This window comes from Harmonia axyridis, chromosome 1 (genome assembly GCF_914767665.1).
Source record: "Harmonia axyridis chromosome 1, icHarAxyr1.1, whole genome shotgun sequence".
Taxonomy (NCBI): domain Eukaryota; kingdom Metazoa; phylum Arthropoda; class Insecta; order Coleoptera; family Coccinellidae; genus Harmonia; species Harmonia axyridis.
Window position 1 is genome coordinate 6627334 of NC_059501.1, and position 18492 is coordinate 6645825.

Genomic DNA, 18492 nt, shown 5'->3' on the forward strand with positions numbered 1-18492 from the left:
GATGGATTGATGCGCGTTTGTGTTTCGTTATAGCTGGATTTGTTTTTTAAATAGCCTGAGAACTGTCGAAGAAGGTAGATTTAGGTGAATCTCAGATTATTAAGTATCAAGAACGTAGAATGAAATAAGTGAGATTTTCTTTATCAACAAAGATCACGTTTTTCCTTGCATCTCCCATCAAAGGAGCTTCACTGAACTTTCGGAGTGAAATGAACAAAACAATGCACTTCTGACTTAGCGCTCCTTATCGAAAGCAGCAAAAACAAATTTATCATGAGTATATTTTGTCCTATATCAACAAGATATTATCTTTCAGACGAGATCTAATTTGCTCAAAAATGTTGAGCCAAACTGAAGTTACAAGCGTTTCAATCAGTCAGATTTCTCCCTTTAACCTATCCTTATTTGATGTCGTAAAATCGAAAGTGACAATTCAAAAAGATAGAGAATTTTCCAAGGATTACTGTGATGATATTTTTTCTTCAACTTCATATGAAACATTTTCGAAAAAATTCATTTTTCTACTCGACGGTAGCTATTACGCCCCCTTGCGGTAGAGGTATGAACTTCAAAACAATTTCCAGTGTGTTCTCTTGTTCACTTTAGTGGTAAAATTTTTTACCGCAAGTCTCTACGATGAGTGGATCCTGAGATATAGCCGCTTACCTCGATTATTTGCCCACCCTGTACAATTGATATCAATTAAATCAAGTTGATAATTGACACTTTTCGATAAAATGAACAATTTTTTTTCAAGTGAATGTAAACTTCTTGCATTAATTCAGAGTAATTCCAACAGTTTCGATGTTTCTTGAAGGCATCAGCCTTTGTCGCATTGAAATCGAGAAAGATGCTGACGTCATCAATGACGTCATTCTCACTAAATAAATCGTAAAACTGTAGATCTCCTGCCAAAACCGGAAACTTGTCAACACCGTCGTCCGTGTCTAGAAACGTCCCTTCTCCGGCCCTGGGCCCGTCTGCCCTCGCACTCTAAATTTTCGCTCCTCTCGAAGCGAAATAAAGCAAGTGTAGCGAATGCAAATTAATTGAAATTGTCTCTAACAACTGCACAGTCTGCACGTTCGACTGCGTAATTAACGAGCCCGATACAAGATGGATCGCATCCAAAGCGAACTTTTTGTCAGGGCCTATCTCTCTCGCATACTGCTGCCATCGGGGGAGGTAACGCCGGTCATTTTCTGCCCATTATCCCTCGTTACATACGTCTGGCGCGACGAATCACGGTAACGAGACGGTGTCATCATCGATTCTATGCCACTTTCGGCCGTACGATCCGATAATCTTCTATGGTTCGGGAGAAAATTCGATGATGGTTCTGTGGGAAACCATAGAATGGCCTTAGGTCATGTTGGTATCAGATTTGAATAGTCTTATGTGGTGCAGAAAAATATTATCGAAATTATCTGAAAAATTACAGAATAATAGGTGAGTTTTTCTGCAATATATGTCTTTTGAGAAAGAGTAATAAAAATTTTTTTTTACATTCAAACAATGTAGCATGTGTCGATAAATCTCATCATACATTTCAATGTATGATACAAGAGCACATATAAAAACCTCAGCAAAAACTTTGTTTCACCATATGTGTGTAGTGATTGGTTTGTGTATTTGTTTGCAGAATAAGTTGACATATTTCTATTGAAGGACTTCTTCACTCAAATGAATTCTTTTTCATCCATCCTTTTCACCAGAAGTTGACGATGCATTTATTATAATTGAATTGAAAACAAAAAAAAAGAAGTAGAAAAGAGTTATAAATATTATAGTTTACATTAAATTAATTTAAAGTTAGCGACTCAATCTAAAAAAGGATCTGAAACTGAATGGATAGCTTGGAAAGCACCATGAACTCTATAAATTGAACAACTATTCACCAAGTGGTCAATGGTTTCTTCTACGCCACGCGCACTTAGTGGCTTTCAATAGAATGCCATTTGAAGAGCATACTACTGCAACGAGCATAACTAAGTCGATTTAAACTACACCAAATTTTCCTAGGAAGATTGAAACCTGGAACTTTCTCTGAAGGATAAATAAGTAGGCTTTTGTTGAAGACATTACAAGAACTCCATTCTGAACGCCAAATTTCCTTGTCACTTTCATAAGATTGAAGGAAAGTATTAATAAATAAAGGTTTACGTGACTTCAATCTGGCAGTTCTAGTATCTGGGAGGTAAGATACAATTGGAAATAAGTTCGGGTAGAAATGAAAGTCCCAAGATTTTTTGACTGCAACCTATCTACGAATATGAGGCGGAAGTATATGTGAAAACACTGGTAAGCAATGTAAAGGTGTGGATCTAATAGTTCTACCGAGAATTCTCATAGAAAAATTCATAGCGATAATGTTCATACTGAAATATACAAATACTAATTTGACAGAAGTCTCCTGAAGAGCCTATTTTATGTTAAAAGTTCAGCTTCTATTCGTTATTTTTTATTTGTTAATTGATTCAACTCATGCTTAATTATTTGTTGATGCTTCATAAAACAACACCTAACGTCTCATGATTCCAAAACCATCCAAAAACCCCAAATTTCGCGTAACCGATTCCTTTACGAATCCGACGATCGTACGGCCCAAAAAGCGTACGGACCGGTCGAACGCCAATTAAAGCGCATCCTCTCTAAACTTCCAAAGCGCCTTTCGGGGACCCGGCGAATATTAAACGAGTCGAGGAAGCGGGCGAACTAGAGAGAGACACACACACATACCCGAGGTCCGGTCCTCCCATAATCTAACGAGGTAGTAATGTGCCAAGCGCGGAATATTACGCCGTATATATCGCCGGTCGTCCGGCATCGCGCTAATCTGACGGCATTACACACGTCGTAATTTCGGAACGGTCATATTAAGCCCCGTTTAATTCGACCATTGTATGTCTGGCCGCGTACGATTTCCGCGAGGGGTCTCAGAGCGCGCTCTACTACTCCCCTCGATCGTATATACGGACGCATATACGTTTTTCGGCGTCCGAGGAGTTTAGAGTATGATTTAACGCGTCCGTATATACGTGTATATACATGTATATATGTAGAGTTTCGGACGTCTGTCGGTTTTGGCGCCTTGGCGATGTTTCGAACTTGTTAAAGTCTGGGTGAAGAGCGTTTCCTGGATGTTTCAGCAAATTAAGCGGTTGTGTGACATTTATTTCGGGATGTACGTTACCGCGTGCCAATTATTCAGGGTTTTCTGAACATAAACTAGATGGGGGACTTTATGATCATGTCCTTGCGTTCATCTGAGATTTTTACACAGGAATATTTATGGAGGGACACGGGTTTAGAAAAGCAATTACCGAAAACAAGTTTTTACTCGAAATATATACACTGCGCTCAAAATTAACTAGAAGTGCGATCACGAAAACTGTATTAATGCAGAAATTTTATCATTTAGGTACACAATACACTTCGAAGTCGCGATATGATCTATAAATGGAAGATTCACAAATGAGTACTGATTTAAATAAAATAATCCAATAATTTCTAAACGTTGTTGAAGTGTGTATGTTTCCATGATCAAATGGCATAATATACTCAATACAAATTACATAAGAAATATAAAAAAGTAGTGTTGTCATTATGACCATTTCCTCTCGACAAATCCTTCAGAAAAACAGAAAATTTCGATATATCCTATTGATTCCAGTTTAGATTCGGATTTTGTGGTTGGATCCTCATTTAGTTGGCGATGTTATTCAGAACGCCTTGAAATTCAGGACTGTCGACTTGATCGGATGTTCTTCTTCCTCTAACGTGTGTTCAGTTAACGTTTGATCTGGATATTCCATAATAAATAGGTACGAGGCATTACTAAATTTGAGGTGCGAAGGAAAATGGGAGATTCCTTGAATAATTTTAAGGAAAAAGGCCTATTAACATGGGTCCGCAAACGCTTTGTTTCCGAGATACAGTGTGTTACTTGTAGTCTTACTTTTTGTGATGATTTTATAAGTTTATCAAATGTTTATAAATTTTCTCTACAGATTGAGTGAATAAGTACCAAACCTTATGGTTAATTTATTCATTACAACTACGACAAAATTACAAGAAATCAATAAGTATAGCAATGGACCAAAGTTTCTTTTTATATTTCTATAAATTACCAGTGGACCATCAGAAAAAAAGTTCTAGGGGAAAAAAGCGTAAAATGGCATTTGGATTCAAAATCAGCATATATAACATGACGAAGATTTTAAATTGCAATATTTAAGCCAAATTAAAGTTGTGGAGGGAAGGTGCTATGAGAAAAAAACTCGAAAAAAAAAATCAAACTTAAACGCCTTCTAATTCGAAAACAAAGTGTTTATGGGCCCATGTTATATGAGACTTTTATCTTGAAATAATGCCAGGAATCTGTCATTTTGTTGTTTGTACCTCCAATTTAGGCACACCTTTGATATCTGCAAATGTTCACTTGACGTTGTTGACCTTCGTCAAATGTCAGGCGATAACCGACAAATGACAATCCGAACAAGTCGCACATTTCCCAAACCGATTTTTGCGTAGAATCCGAAAGGATGGGACTGTTAATCATTCCCTGATCGAATTCTCCAGTGCGAGACTTGCTTCGATAAAACGGGTTTGCAGCCTGGCAGAAAGACACTTTTTGCGTCCTCTCGCTGCTCTGCCCGAGAATAAAGACATTTGCGGCGTCCGCCGACCGCTGTTGTGTGTGTTGGTGCGTTGTTGAAATCTTTCTTACCGACCCAACACGGTCTCTCTCCGTCCGTCGTGTCGGTTTGGGAATAAATCATGGCAATCACCGGATTATTCCGAGTGATCTACAGCATTCCTTGCGCTTCTGCGAAGTCCGCAGATAAGGAGACAATGAAGAAGGGATGGGAGAGGTCTTCGTTTCGGATGCCTCTTCAAATGTTAGCGGTTTTGTTGGGAGAGTACCGGAGCAAGTATTTATTCACTTTGGTTCTAGTTTAAAAATTTGTAACATCGCCGATAAACGTAGATCTGCCGAGTTTACAGGTTGGTAAATAGGTGCGTCAAATTTCTGGGGGTGATTCTACATGAAAAAACAATTAGATTTTGTCTTATAAGTTTTTTTCGTAAATGCTTCTCTTTCCGAGATACAGCGTGTTAAAGTTAGTTTATTGCTTTCAATTTTCTGCAGAAAAAATGGTACGCCACTGAGATTTTTCAAGCTAAAAACCATTTTAGAATTCCTCGCTCAATTTGGGACAAAAAATCTCCTCTGTCGTTTTCTCGTATAGGGCACCGTTTTCATGCAAAAAAATAAAACATCTTAACGCGCATTTTTAATTTCTTCAATAGTGTTGATTATGTTAAGTTGAGATGGTTTATTTTTTCACATGAAAACGGCGCTTCATACGAAAAAAAGGCATGGGAGATTTTTTGTCGCAAATTGAACAAGCTATTCAAAAATATTTTTTAGTTTGAAATCCCAGTGGCGTAACATTTTTTCTTCCGAAAAATTGAGAGGAATACATAAAATTTTAACATCCCGTATCTCGGAATGAGAACCATTTACGAAAAAAACTTATATGACAAAATCTCATTATTTTTTCATGCAAAATGACTCCCTGAAATTTGTCGCACCAATTCACTAACCTGTTAAATCGGCAGATATACTTTTCTCGGCGATGTTACCAATTTTCGATATCTTCAGAGATCTCCTTATTAATAGAAAGCAATGCGATAAATTCACACCAATGCCATATTCCCATACTGATATCTTGTCGTACACACTAGACGCGTCGTAAATAACAAGACAATGGGTTAGGTCAACAATCTTACGTCCATTTCTTGCTCTATGTGCCGTAATGGCCAACCGTGTCCAACTGGTCAAATGTCAAATTCATTAGCGATAAAATCGGAGGATATATTAGACAATTAGTTCCAGATAAATACGACAATTTATGGCTTTGCGACATGTTGACGAAACACACCAGTGCAGTTTCATCGTAATTTCTAATTCGAAATGAAGCGATGGAGGGGAGGTACAGGCTTTTTACGTACGTTATTGTACGATATGTCTAATTGAAATTCATCGGGTATTCGAGTTTTTTATTTTGGTCTGAGGTAATTGGCTGAGTTGTTGCGCGTCCATCGTAGAGACTTCACAGGCGCCATTATGGATGGCTAATTCCCGGCACATGCTATATAGTTGTTGAATTTCAATTCGGCCACGTGGGAAAGCAGCAACAGCCGTCTACATTCCCATAAGGCTCTGGATATTCAACAATTCCACCAAATAATCCTATAGTCGATGATCCCAGAGCTGTTACTTACTTTTTATCTTAATGAGTTGTATTATGTATTTTAAAGGTATTCATACCTGTAAATTCACAAGTATCAGGTGCTAAAGGTGCATGAAAACATTTGCCCCATTTGTGCACATGAATAATATAATTGAAAATAGATAATCATCACAGAGAATGAGTAACGTAATTCTCGTGGAAAAAATTCGATATTCCTGATAATACCAATTTATGAGCTATCAAACGAGCGTTAAATTCTAATATATTTCCCTTGACACGTGAGGTGAAATATAATAGGTTGTCTTTTCGCGTATCGGGTGACTGGCATAACTGACAGGTCGGCGTAAATCAGGCTTATTCTAATGGCGGTCGTCGCAAATGAATTCATTCGCATGTTAATCGAGGCGAATTATAATAATGCGCTCGAATGCTCGGTTTTTCTCGGATCTCCTTGATTTATAACGATATCGGTTTCATAGGATGGGAGCGACAATCTAACGGAAACCACTCAATGAAATTATGAAAAATATCCATTAATATTACATCGATTAGCGTTTGGGATTATTTATGGTGACAGGTTTATAGAAACTAGTATCAACAAGGATTTTCTCGTGACTAATGGGACTGTACCGTTGATTCCGATCACTTCTTCGTGATTATGAGTTTCATTGTTGAAAATCTAGAATACGGATTCATCGAGCCAAAAAGCTTGATATTTTAACCAACTACTTGACTTGAAAATCAAGCTCGTGAAAAATTACATATACTTGAGCTTGACTTGACTCAATTTTAGATATTTATTGCTTGACTTGATATCAAGCTAGTTGACATTTCTTGAGCTTGATATGCATGCGACGCACGGCATATATTTCTGCAATCTCGTGTGCGCTCATACTGAATAAGAGGATTCCTCGAGCGCCTAGAGACTGAAGAATTCGCCAGTGTGACTTTATTAGTAGTTTTCTCATATTTCTATGAATTCTATTGGTAGATTTTGGTAGTTTCAGAAATATCTTTCCAAACTTGGCCAAAATGGCCAAAGATTTTTTATCAACGCCAGCATCTTCAGCTCCTGTTGCAAAACAATTTTCCAAAGCTGCTTCTACAGTTACAAAAACCCTCAATAGGTTAGGCAACAAATCTATAAGATGCCTCATGTGTCTTAGATCCTCGATGTAAAATTATGAAATTAAACTAAGCCTGGTGGTTTCTCAATATTAAGAAACTTTATTTTTTTATTATATTTCATTTTGTTATTATTCATAGTGATTTAATTTATGTTTCTATTTTGAGAAAGTTGATATTTTCGGTTCTTTTATACAATAAGTTTAATAAATAAAAGTGTTTTTGCAAGATTCCTTCTCATTTCATCATTTTCTTATTGATGTAACACTATACAATAAAACTGCTAAAAATCAAGTAGCTTGATATGATTCGAGTACTTGATAAATAAATACTTGACTTTATGAAATTGAAAAACTACTACTTAACTTGAGCTTTACTTGAAATCAAGTCAAGCTCAAGCCAAATAGCTTGAAAACCAAGCCAAGCTGTGAATATCTAGAATCATTCAGCTGGGTATATCAGCCAATAAGTTAGGTTAGCTGGACTTCTAGTAAAAATTCCTTGTTGGCAAAGTTCTTTTTTATGCCGGCAGGCATCTCAAAGCATGATCCAACATTCTAAACAGTCATTCTCTATGCCGGCATAACAAATCTTTAATAAGCCCCAGTATCTGCCTCCGTGAAAAAATCCCCAATTTGTATAAAAACGAGAATAAAGCCCAAAACGACGGGAGGCATCTCCAGATACCTCGGCATCGGCCGATGATCGAGGAGATTGAATAAATCATCAGCGGGTGTTAATGCGCGTTTGCGCACTATCATTATAAATAATTTATTATCAATCGGAGTCAGTTCTGGAACTGCATTTATAAATAATAATCGTAAGTACACCTCGAGCGCAGGAGATTGATATCGCTTATTTACGACCGTTTAATTGTTTTATGAAAAATATAACTCACCGCGAATTATACAAAGGCAGGAATCGACGTTACGCTATATATATATATATATATATACGCGCTGACTCGACAGAAGCGGTTTTTTCATTGATCTTTATTGCCGTCCGCTCTGCGACATTCTTCAATGGGAAATAGATGGCAAGGACTTGGCTTGGAAAAAATCCACTTTCGTTTTTATTTGCATTAATCAATTTGGTATTGTGGGCGTTATTGTGTCTTTGTTGCCTTTGTCGGTTGTGCTTTATCGTTTTGGTGTTTAGATCGTATACGTTTGTCATTGTCGAACGTTTTTATCCGTTAGAATAGGGTGCGAATGTCTGTCTAATAAGGCCCGGTTTAGATTTTCCTAACTTTGAATTTATGGGATTATAACGATATAAATAAAATAAAATGAAGTAATTTCCACTATGTTAACATAGTGGAAATTACTTCGTTTTATTTTATTTATAATGAATTTCCGCCAAGTAAGGACCGAATCCATTAAATATTTATAACGATATTATCTTAACTGACCAATAGTCAGAATGCAATAAAAAATTATGAAATATTTATATCGTTAAAAAAATTCAAGAAAATAACCTATTACGCCTTGATGGAGACCAAAAAGCTATTAGTGGGTGCGTTTTGAAGTTGAACTATAAATCTTATCATATAAAATAATTTTTTCCATTTACTATTTTTCCAGATTCAGCTGAAGTAAAAAGTTATGAGCATTTATGCCTTTTCGATGTTTGCATAATAATACCGTCATCTTGATTGGGCACTTAATTCAGTTTTGTGAATAAAGAAAACTGTCATATGATACGACAAACTTAATTTGATCTCATTCATAGAGCAATAAACATAGACAGAGGAAGTATACGCAATTTTCACATGTCCCCAACATGGTTAGATTACGTTGTCGGTTTGTGATATATTTTCAAATCCACAATTTTACTATATCGTTATGAATGTATATTATATTGGATGAAATATATTTATTTGAGTGATCCCCTATTAAATATGCGAATTCGAATATTTGGAATCCGATATTTTTCTTAATTGTCGAATTTATAATGAGCAGAATATTTATTATTTTCTGTATCTACCTGCTGAAATCCAAGGTTTGGCAACTTTTGCTCTCCTAGTGTCATCGGTTGTTTCACGGCGTTTGACGCGCTTGAAGTTTGTTTTCTGAATTTCTTATATATTTAGGTATTCATTTCAATATATTTTGAGTTAATATGAAACGTTGATTCACTATGGGACATAAGAAGTGCGTTCTTCGTGGAGAAACTCGCGAATTGAGTGAAATATCGAATCACTGATATATTTTCGAGCTCTTCTTTTTAAATTTAATAGTTCATGTTGGGGACAAAATTTGCTCACTGAAAATAACATATGTTTCCTTTATCTATGTTTATTACTCTGAGATCTCATTGCTACTGTTAACTAAGTATATTAGAATTCATTCAATATTTAAATAATTCAAAATGAGCAAAACAGACTTTGAAAATAAAAAATTTCAATAAGAATTTTTCGTTGGAAAACCTAGATTGGAAATATAAAAAGCTGAGTTATATATTTCATCATTTCATTGGAATCTCTTTATTAGATCAACGCTGATTAACTCAAGGCCAAAACAGTTTCACACATAATGATTCCTCTTCTGAAAATTCTAAAAATTACGTTATTCTGATACAAATTCCAAGGCCGCTTCTTAGCGTTAAACACTTTCGTGAAGTCCTTGACTCACTTACGCCACTACGATGTTGTCATTTATTGTCCCGTTTGTATTTATCGTTCCCGAGAAACTATCGACACGGAATGTACAATCTATCCGATCTATCGATACAGCTGCTATTCATATTCATACTGGACGTCAACTGCGATACACTTCAAATCGATAACGTTTCAATCGACAACTTTTCAAGATTTCCAATCACCGCGGGAAATCTAATATAGAGAGTTTAGTTGCGTGACGCTCTGTGGTTCAGCGCGTTCCGACATAAGATATGGCCTTCGCGTCCTACGGACTCGGCCAGCCGCGATCAGATGAATCCAGATCGGGGGATAATCTTGACTCTAGAGGCAGTGACGTGGCAAGTTTGATCTGGATCATTGCAATACAATTTTTGTGTTCGATAGAAACCTTAGGAATCGTTGAAATATTTTCTGGGTTTCTTGATAATCTGAAAAAAAATGAAATGATTACCGTATTTTCATTTAAAAATTAAAGGCATAATTCAAGAAAAAATGCTGACATAGTGGAATATCTGCGATAAATGAGTGATCTAATGCATGTCACTTTTTTCTTCTATTTAGTTCTTTGAAAGAGGTATTTCCTCTTATCTGTCGTTGTTATTGTAATCTGTAGTATCTTTCTTAATTTCTTATACTCATACTCTTTCAGTGTCTCTATTGTCTTCACTTCAATTCTTCTCTGATTGATTGGTTGGTTATATACCATACTTTGCAACTTGTCTTTATCTAGATCTTGATGCCATATTTTATCAAATAAAGCATATCCAAACCTCGCACCCCTTATAACTACGTCCCTGGCTAGAGGGCGTGGTCGAGATGGAGCGGAAATGCTAACTAATAGGCAATTTTGAGTGATAATCATCTGAGTTGTACTCGAGACGCGAGAAAAACCTGATTTGAATGGCGTTTCTACGCTCACTTAGCTCTTACATAATTATCACGATGTTCCTTTAGCATGATTCGGTCCAAAATATTGGCAGACCTTGTCGTCACTCGTGGCTCGATGCTCGATCCTATGTGAAGTTATTATCCAGGTTTGTAATTGTCGGTAATAACGTGTCGTGAATTGGCCGTTTTGATTGGTGTGCAAGCGGAACTAAACTCTTAATTGAATGGATTTATACATTCAACAGTTGGGATATAATTGATCATTTATACTCCTTTAACTCCGTTTCTGGACGAACTTGAACATGCTTTGAGTTAATAGCGAGATGATCTGTTGGAGAACTGGTGTTTGGGGTCTCGAATAGAAAGTCTTCTGACGTGCTTTTCTCGTTGTTTTCGATATTCATTCTGCTTGTGCATTTTCTAAGATTCTAATGTTGATGTTTATACGAAATTTTGCACGTAGCTTGGAAGTTATATTTTGTAGATACACGCAATATTCCGATTTGGTCAGATCTTTTGTCACCAAAATACATAGCTTCATTTTTAATAGCCCGCTATCTGGACTAGGGATACACGTCTTGGCTTGATTTTCAAGCTTCTTGACTTGAGCTTGACTTGATTTCAAGTCAAGTAATAGTTTTTCAATCTGAAGTCAAGTATTTATTTATCAAGTACTTGAATCACATCAAGCTACTTGATTTTTCGCAGTTTTATTGGGTAGTGTCAAATCATTAATAAAATGATGAAATGGGAAGAAACCTTGCAAAAAACACTTCTATTTTTAAACTTATTGTATAACAGAACCGAAAATATCAACTTTTTTGAAATAGGAACATAAATTGAATCACTATAAATCATAAAAAAATAAAAAATAATTAAAAAATAAAGTTTCTTAATATTGACAACCCTCCAGGTTTTGTTTGATTTCATAATTTTTCATTCAGGATCCAAGACTCATGAGGCATCTTATAGATTTGTCGCCCAACCTATTGAGGGTTTTTGTAACTGTAAGAGCAGCTCTGGAAAATTGTCTTCCAACAGGAGCTGAAGATGCTGGCGCCATTTTGGCCAAGTTTGAGAAGATATATCTGAAACTACCAAAATTTACCAATAAATTTCATAGAAATGTGAGAAAACTACTAATGAAGTCAAACTGGCGAATGCTTCAGTCTCTCGACGCTCGAGGAATCCCCTTAGTTAGTCTATACGCTTACGAGATTGCAGAAATATATGCCGTGCGACGTGTGTATATCAAGGAGCTTGATGTCAAGTCAAGCAATAAATATCTAAAATCAAGTCAAGTCCAGCTCGAGTATGTAATTTTTCACGAGCTTGATTTTCATGTCAAGCTACTTGGCTTGATGAAACCCTAAGTAAAATTACGACATCACTAAAAATAGAACGATTCATGCTCTAACAGCTCCTTGAAAATCTGAAGCTTCACCAGAACCTTTTTGGCAGGTGTGCCCTTCCGTCAAGGTCAAAAAGGTCGCGGGCACCAAAACTCGAATACGCTGCCGCATCCCGAAAAAAATGAGACGTTCGGCGATTTACGAGCTTTCAAAAACAGGTTAAGTGGAAGTTCTTTATATGGAGATCGCAAATTTTTATGAATTCAAAACGAACCAGTATCCCGTAATTAATTAACTGTTTGTAAAATGAGAAAAAAGATGCGAAACACTCAATTTATTACGGACAACAAGGGGAGAGAAAAAAGACGACAACGAGGACGAGGAGATGAGGAAGGTTTTAAAATGGGGCTTGTTTAATTCATACCGATTCTCTCTCGGAACTGGTTTCCGTATGACGGCCGGTCCAATTTGGATCAAGATGCGTCGTCTCATTATATACAGGGCGAGCGCAATCGTTGGAATTAGTTTTCATTGCGGTCGGCAAGTCTTATTTCTTTGGGGATACTCATAGAGTAATAAACATAGATAGAGGGAGTAGTATATGCAATTTTTGCATGTCCCCAACATGGTTAGATTACGTTGTCGGATTGTGATATATTTTCAAATCCCCAATTTTACTATATCGTTATGAATGTATATTATATTGATTGAAATATATTTATTTGAGTAATTATCAATTAAATATGCAAATTTGAATATTTGGAATCCGATATTTTTCCTGATTATCGAATTTATGATAAGCAGAATATTTATTATTTTCTGTATCTACCTGCTGAAATCCAAGGTTTGGCAACTGTTGCTCTCCTAGCGTCATCGGTTGTTTCACGTCGTTTGGCGCGCTTGAAGTTTGTTTTCTGAATTTCTGATATATTTATGTATTCATTTCAATATATTTTGAATTGATATGAAACATTGATTCACTATGGGACATAAGAAGTGCGTTCTTTGTAGAAAAACTCGCGAATTGAGTGAAATATCGTATCACTGATATGCCTCCATTTCCGCGCGCTTCATGTCAAATTTGAAAGTTAATGTTGTGGACGAAATTTGCTCACTAAAAATTACATATGCGCTCACTCTATTTATTTTTATTACTCAACTCAACGGATTCTCATCATTTGATAATTCTGATGTAAATTTTTCGAGTTATCGAACTCTCCTCCTTACAATAGATAAAAACACATTTTGCTCAAAAATCTTTTTTCCTCAAAATAGTCCCTTCTGATACCTTGCAACTTTCAATAAGATCGAACTGGTATTTTTCACAAAACAAAACATTCATTACATGAAAAATACAATAGATCAAATCAAGTTGCTCTTCTTTTTCTGCAATATAGACCGCAATAGACGAGTATGAATGAACTAGAGCCCTAAAGCTGCTTACGCCAAGTCTCTGGGTCCATTTTATTTCAATTCATTTTATGTGCTTATGTCGTGTTATTATTTTGAATTCATTCGTTGAATATTTAGTGTTTTGTGTAACTTTGTTTCATATCTGATCATCTTTAGGTATACATAGCACAATCTTCGTGTACTTACAATATAAGTACCTATTTTCGATAATTTTTTTTCTGTTCCTAATGTTTCTAGGAATTTGTTATTCTTTTTGCATTGGATCGAGTCGATGTTAAATGAACTCATTATAACTTTGCTCCGTAAAGTGTAAATCAGTTTTTTATAATATTTTTTCCTCTTGTTTCAGGTATGTTCAATCAGCAGACCTAGTCCGTGAACAAAATTTGCAAACCGCCTTATTGGAGGTAAGATCTTACAGCGGTGTCCTGATGCGATATTTTATTCAAATTTATTATTCACGGCGTGTTTGATTACACGTTAGCAGGTGATAAAATCGGTCAAAATACACCCAATTATAACGCGGCGGACATGAAAATTTTTAATCGAAACTTGGCTGGAATACATCAGAATATCAGATAATGACGCCAGTAGTCTGTATGATGTTGACTCTCGCACTTGTAGGATTTCAACTGGAATTAACATATTGTTGAGAGCGAATTGCCTGATTAATGGAATGAGATCATCTCATATTTGTTATGTTGATTTATCGCAGCGTGTTGTGCAAATATACGACCGAATGTATAAATCATATTACAGTGATCTCAACGTTGCAATTTTTCGACATGGTATAATTTGTGGTCTGCCTCATTTGGACTATTATTGTTGCAGCGTTTGATTCATCATATACGGATCATGAAAGTTAATAGGTATTGCTTAAGAATCGAGGAAAGTCAATTGGATAATTGAATTTATTTTATTATTTATATTGATAGCGCCTAGATAATACGTGACATTAGCATCTCGATCCATGTGATTTTGCATTAATTTTTTCGAATAGTTAGAGTTAACTCAAAATTTAAATGTTGGGAAAACATGTTTTTCTAGTTCCTGTCATGACAATTTTTTTTAAGTAGACATCTACACAAAAAACTAGTGTAGACACTTCATCCGCATCAAAACCAAAAGTACAATAATGGATATTGAGTGAAATAATGTTGAATGTAGCTGATTGAATAACGCAAATTTCTAGCATTATTTTCGGCTGGATCTGCCCTGTTCTCACAAAGTTAGGTATATTTTTTGATTCAAGTTGTTTTACACAGAACCATTCCAAGATACAGAGCTAGAATAAAAATCTCCATCAGAGACAAGAAAGCACTTTTTAATTCCTAATTTGGTAGCTCTTTTCTCACATTTATTATTTATAACGGTCATCAGTTGAGATTTTTATACGAACGAAATTCATTTCGACCAATTCCAAAATGCGAAAATTGTTTCGTCAGTGATACTATTTTCGGTGTTGGCGGCCGACAACAAATAATTGAACAAAAATCTGCATACAACGAATTTTCAGCATACTATATTCAACCAGAATCATTTCCTAGCATATTTCTCATCTTTTGTCAAAATTTTTTTTCTCTTCAATATAATTTGTAGATACGGGACCAAAACTAAATTCCAGAATCAAGAAATCCGCCGAAGGCAAAATTTTGGCACCGAAACATTCGAATAAAAAACGGCATTAAGTGAATCTTCAGTATAATATTCAACCAGAAACAGTTATTCGGATATTTTCCATCTTCTGCCACAATTTTTTTTTCAATTCAGTATAATTCAAAGATACACTGTCAAAAGTAAATGCCAAAAAGCAAATTTGATAGTTTCTACCAATTTATTTTCATTGCCAAACGATCCGTTGATATTCCTATGGAAACACAGTTCCGCCAACTCCAAAATACGAAATCCGCCGACGACACAATTTGGTGTCGACGGCCGACACAACCGATTGCATAAAAATCGGTAAAATTCTGCTTAATATTCAACCAGAATCACTTCCTAGGATATTCTTATCTTGTGCTAAACAGATTTGTTTATAATTATAATTATAAATATATTTCAAAGATGCGAGGCCAAAACTCAATTTCTGTGTCGGCGGTCGACAGCGAAACGATCGAATAAAAATCGGCATAAAATGAATTTCCTGCAAAATATTCAACCAGAATCACTACCTAGGATATTTCCATCTTGTCTCCAACAAATTTCTTTCACTTCAAGACACCGCAACGATCGAATAAAAATCGGCATAAGGTGATTTTTAGAATAATATTCAACCAAATTCACTTTTAAATTCAATCTTCTGCGACGATTTGATAGTTTCTACCAATTATTTTCATCACCAAATGATCCGTTGATCTTCCTATTCACTCGCAGTTCCGGCAGCTACAAAATACGAAATCCGCCGAGGACACAATTTAGTATCGGCGGCCGACACAAAAGATCGCATAAAAATCGGTATAAAGTGAATTTTCTGCATAATGAATCATATTTCAATGCTGTGTTAAACAAATTTCTTTCACTTTTATATAATTTAACGATACAAGGCCAAGAAACACAGTTACTAAATCCGCCGACGACACAATTTCTGTGCCGCCGACACCGAAACGATCGAATAAAAATCGGCATAAAGTGCGATCCGGGTTTTTGGCCGTTCGGGACGCAAACGGCGCATAAAAATCATACGGAACGAGGTGTAAATGGTGTCGTTTCGTGAAGGCGGAATGGCCGCGCAAAGGCCGACCCGGGACCAGTTACTGCTCCCGACGGCAGGAGGCGCATGGCCGCCCGTCGGCCGGCCGATCGGCGGAATGGCCGACGGGGCCCCGAGCGGAGGCCATTACGGGATATTGAGAGGCCGTTACAATTTGTCCCGTGGATAAAGGGCCGCTCGGATTTTTGTCTATTTCTTTCGGGACAAGGTTGCGGTTTTTGGGTTGTGGGTTTGTCGAAATTATTTTTGGTATTGATGTAGACTGATTGATTGGATTTATTTTGAGATTTGTTTATTTTATTTCAATCTTGAAAAATTGGATTACCTATGATTGTTTCGGTTGAGAGGCAATTTTATGTTTCAATTAAAATTGGAGAAAAAAAAGCCTCAATATCGGCGGCATTCCTAATTCAGTTTTTATTGAAAATTTTTTATTTTATATAGTTGCTTCCAACGCAGATTACCCTTTCGAAAAAGTCGCTTTCTTATTCTTCTTCGGCACTATTGTGGCTATCGAATTGTGGACGTTTTTTTTTCGATTGAAATAGGTTTAATGTATGAGGGAATGGTTCTGTTTTTTTGTTTTCAACTTCGTTAAAGAATATTTTTTAAAATTTTGATTGTAGTGCAAATAAAATATCTGCGAAAAAGAGATTTTATATTACTATTCAAATTGGGAAAAAATATCATTTTAACTATCCGACATAGGTATTAGTTTTTATTTCAATCAATTCACTCCATGCGCCACTAAAATATCTGTTGGATTTTGTGTTTTGTTATTTTATCATCGTTTTTCACAGCTTTTAAATTTTTGCAGCTCGAAATTTAGAGTTAACGATTTGTTACAACAATTTGATTTTGTTGAACTTTATTACTTAGTGCTGATTGATCGATTTTTTGATGAAATTTGTTATAAAAACTGTTTGGAGTACCGCATTGACCGTCCTAGCTCTGAAGTCAAATCTGAAGGCTGATTTATTGCTTAAATAATACCCAAAATAAAAATATATATTTTTGTACCCCCCATTTTTAGAATAAAAATAGTGTTCGAGTTACGAATTTTTAACAATTATATTGAGATTCCAGAATGAGTGAAATACATATAGGTTAAACCATATATTTTATCTGGAATATTTTCTGATGCAACTGTAAAAATTAATTAAAATCGGTAATTAATTTTTTTTATATTACAGCTCGGATAAAACAGTGGTTATCAAATTTTTGGAAAGAAGAAAAAAATGTCTCATTTCACATCAATGTTGATACTATTTTCTTCATATCACAGGCTATTCCACTAAAAAAATTGAGAAGAGGAGAATTAGCTTCAAATATTCAAAACGCATATTGATAAAAACCAATTTTTCTAACTCTTCATACCAGTGGCATACTACTTCAGTAGTCTTTTTCAATAATAGAAATAATTTGTGATGAATAAACAAAAATGTATATGTCTATAAGTCGCATTTATCCGAATTTGATTCATTAACTATAATCATTGAATTCTTTATGAAAAGTAAACAGTTATTAAATTATTTGAATTCTTTTTTTAATTTATTAGTTTACTATCTACTAAATTAATCCAAGGTACCAAAATTTTGTACAATACTATTTAAATATGGTACTTTCAATATTATCAGAAAAATATGTATTTACAATTTTAAAATGCAAATTCGTAAATTCATTAAGAAAAAATCAAAAATATCTCGAATGAAACATTCATAAATTCAATTTTATTGCACCTGCCTGTCGTTGATTTGTTGAAATAAAAAAAAAGCAATAAGTACCTATAAAACTCATAACTTCTCGTGCTCATCATAACCTTTCGAAAAAATCCTCGAAATAAAAAAAATTGCATCTCAATTAATTCAGCACATCACAAATAAACCAAATTTCTCAACACATATACACCCACACAAACACACCAAGCCGAACCAAACGACCAAATTCCCGTTTCACAAGCGAACACGTAAAAACGTACTTGTCGTCCGACAACTCCTTCAAAGCGACTGACCTGCATTTCACGCTAAAAAACCCCATTTGAAGTCGTTATACGGGCACAAACCGACTTTCTAATTTTACAACCCATTCTAGCGACGCCGAAAG

General features: G+C 35.5%; 1 protein-coding gene across 2 annotated transcripts in view; it reads left to right on the plus strand.

The window, feature by feature from the left end:
* The window catches only part of LOC123680847 (homeotic protein ultrabithorax), a 270094-nt gene that overhangs the window by 79404 nt on the left and 172198 nt on the right, over positions 1–18492 (plus strand). The gene's annotated exons all lie outside the window — the stretch shown is intronic.